Consider the following 3,624-nt stretch of genomic DNA (forward strand, 5'->3'; position numbering starts at 1 on the left):
CTCTGCTCCATGTCCCCTGCTGCTATCAGTCATCTCTCAACCCTGATTAATAAAGCTCGTTACACATAAACCCCTTTAGGTCGCAAAAGGTTAGACATAACAGGTAGAAAAACTTCAATTTTAACTTGAAATTTCTAAAGCAGGGAGATTTACTTCTGGATTTTCTGTGGTGGTGTTGGTCACATCTTTCTGTTGGTCCCAGTTTACTGCAGTACATGCATACATAATCAGTTCTCCTCTATTACCCTGATGAATACTGAAACTAAGAGGTTAAAAAAAGTTGATGTACTAGTCACAAATTCACAATGGCATTTTTGCATTTTTAAGTTTAAGAGGGACCTATTCTAACGGGACTAGAAAATACTGTATTTGTTTTGAGAAAGGGAGAATTCAAACCCAACTATGTACATAGTCTCAAGGTATCCCCCTTACACAAGCTACTTTCAGAAAAGTTACAATCTAGCAGTGGAGAATTCAGCTTTGGTCTGCAAACCTTCAGGCTCTAGTGGCTTCTTGCACACGCTATATGTAATACTTATACTGTGAGCTGAATCCAGCAGTCAACACCAACCCAAAGTACTTTCTAGACAGGGATTTTGGGGCAAGGCCTAGGGACTGAGAGATGCTTGACCCAACTGTTCAAAGCCCTTTACAAATCAGTGTAATACTTCACATATGGAAGCCAAGACACAAAATTGATAAACCTTTTCAGGTAATGTCTGAAAACATAACCAAGATCACCTGCCTTTTCTTGTTGAAACAACTTCTCTCCTATCTGCTGGTATCATGGTAGCTGTGAAGCACTCTGATGCCTTCCTGACAAGTCATCATCTGCACATCACCATCATACATATGCACCTGCTGCTGAAAAATTGCCTTTTAAACAACAGAAACACAAAGATTTAACCAGCATTTCAAAACGCTAGAAATCAGTATGTTTCAGAGTCTCTGGCATTCTTGAAATTAGAATTTCTGTAATGCAAAAATTAAAACATCTCCTACATAAGGACTTTATCTATATGTCTATATATCACTGGTATAATTTTGTGCTTGAGTTATATCTAACAAAAAGAAAGTTAAAAAGCTGGATGCATTTTCATTTTGGCGTGAGATAACTAACTAGCTGCCATTCTACTTCAGCTTTGTCACGTTATACTGTTTATTTTGAAAGCCCCCATAGCAAATTTTTGTTTATTTTGGTATTGACATGATTTCATTGTTGATGTACCTGCACTCCAAAACAAATACATTTTATGACATAATATATGTACTGTGACTAACATAATATATATGTCAACATTGCTTTGCCATGAAAGAGTGCCCAGCTAAAGTAGGAGATGAGGATGAAACCTGGATGACAAAAAGGAGACAGTTCTATCACTAGTCCAAATCATTCTCTGTTCTCAAATTACTGGCAGGCAAAGACATATTTGTTAGTGCCAAATTATATTACAGCCATCAGTGATAACTAAATGCAAGGGCAATGCCACAATACGTGACTGACAATGTCAGCTGACAAATGAAACATGAAAATTATGAGAGGCTGCCAAAATTGAGTGATATTAATATTTAAACCTAATTGGGCTGGTTATGCTGAAAGCAAAAATATGGACAACAAAGTCTGTAGAACCAGGTGGGGAACCAGAGTCCTGCAATGTTAAAGCCCGTGCTCCCAAAGCAACAGGGGCATTTGTGAATGTCTCAGCACGGTCACAGCAGACACCTGGCACAAATGCAAGGCAGCTCTAACTTAAGAATGGTGTTTATTTCCACAAATGAACTCTTGCTGACATCAGAAGCTAGCAAGGGGTTGTCTTGTCTTCCAGAACACAACCAAAGGTCCAATTCCCAAGGGACAGACAGGAACACAGAGGATACCTTGGCCAACTTCAGCCTGTGCAACTTTACCTGCAAGACACTGGGCAGGAGAACGAATGAACAGGAAAACCAGTGCAGAGGGTCAAGTGGGGGAGGGAAAGGAATGAAGGACAAAGCAGTTTTTCTTGTGCAAGTAACTCTACCTTAGAGCCTGTTCCTGCCCTGACAACATCTAAATGTTGCAGCTATGCTATTCCACCGTCTGTCCCCTGGCTGCAAGTCTGAGGTGCAACATGCACCTGGTACACATTTAAACCAATGATGGCCTACAGGGTTTGGATAGGGAGCCTAAGTGAAAGTGTCCACATCTATATGAAGCTTACATATATCTATTTACAGAATGACAGGGAAACCCACCTCATCTATTTGAAGATGAATCTTCATGCTGAATTGGCATATGTACCCATAACAGAAATAAATCCATCAGAATAGAGCAATCAACAAGTCTAGGCTTGTTTCATGGTGCTTTGGGTAAGGAATTCAGTTTTTCACTGGGGCACACATCTTTGCACATTGGCCACTTCATATGACTGTTATTTTACTCAGTATTTTCCATAGCATTTCCTGACTGGAGGAGGTGCAGATGCTGCTGTATCTGCCAATACTCAATCTTACATAATTTTTCTGGCAAGAGACTTACATCAGTCAACTTCAACCTAACTCAGAACATGCTTTTATCATGTCACATCTCAGACCAATTGAATTCATTATCCGACCAAGTAAGCGTGGCAATTCTAACTGCTAAAATATTAACATTACAGTGAACTTCAGTTGACCCAAGGGACACATTATTATCTTGACCAACTGCAATTTCATGGTAATTTCTCTTCAGTGTAACATACATAGTGATGATCTTCTAGAAATTTCCTGAAAAACAGTCTCCTTCTGTCTTTGCCATTGTCACAGTACACAAGACTTTTTCACACAGGACTTGCATTACTGTCAGACTTGTCTTGTGGTGCCATTATGAAACTCAGTTTGTGCTTTTGCATAGCTCCAGCAATGTTGCTGTGAAGTTGAGACAGGTTTTCCAAAAACTCACTCTTGCTTTTTCCAAAAACTCACTCAGTTTTTCCAAAAACTTTGTGTTATGGTGCTACCCATGACACAAAGCATTTTTCCTAATAGTTCAGGAATAGAACTCTTACAGGTTTCTATTGGCAGCCCCACCCCAAACACAACATGCTCCCATGTTGCTTTAGGGATTTTTTTTCCCCAGGAGTTCCATTTCCTTCATGTATGTTTTCTGTAAAGCTTTCTGTCCACAGACATCTCTCAGGGCTCTTTTGTTTATTAAATCATAATGTGTTAACACTGAATAGCATTGGGCTCTGCTAACATCTATCTATCAGTTAAGTCATTTAATAACCATATTCTATACTGTGTACTCACAGCACCAAACAGTACCAGAAAAAATAAGCACTATTCTGTACAGGAAACAGCAGAGAACTTAAACCTTAGATCTTTTTTTTTTTTCATTTTGGAAGATGAAGATCCCAAATACACTTCTCAGCATTCTCCAGAAAGAGTAACACCAAGCCTGCTGCAGTTCAAGCACCATGTAAGACTTTGCTTTGTAGAAAATCATTATAGAAGATTCAGGTCCAAGATAATCTATCAAGAAGGCACTCATACTGACAGGTTGCTAAGTTACTAAGACACATATATATTAAAAATGTTTAGACAACATTTTCCTTTTGATTGAGTAGTAGTTCTTGCTTTGACAAGGAAAAAAAATCAGACAAG

Source organism: Catharus ustulatus, chromosome 6, assembly GCF_009819885.2.
Source record: "Catharus ustulatus isolate bCatUst1 chromosome 6, bCatUst1.pri.v2, whole genome shotgun sequence".
Lineage (NCBI taxonomy): Eukaryota > Metazoa > Chordata > Aves > Passeriformes > Turdidae > Catharus > Catharus ustulatus.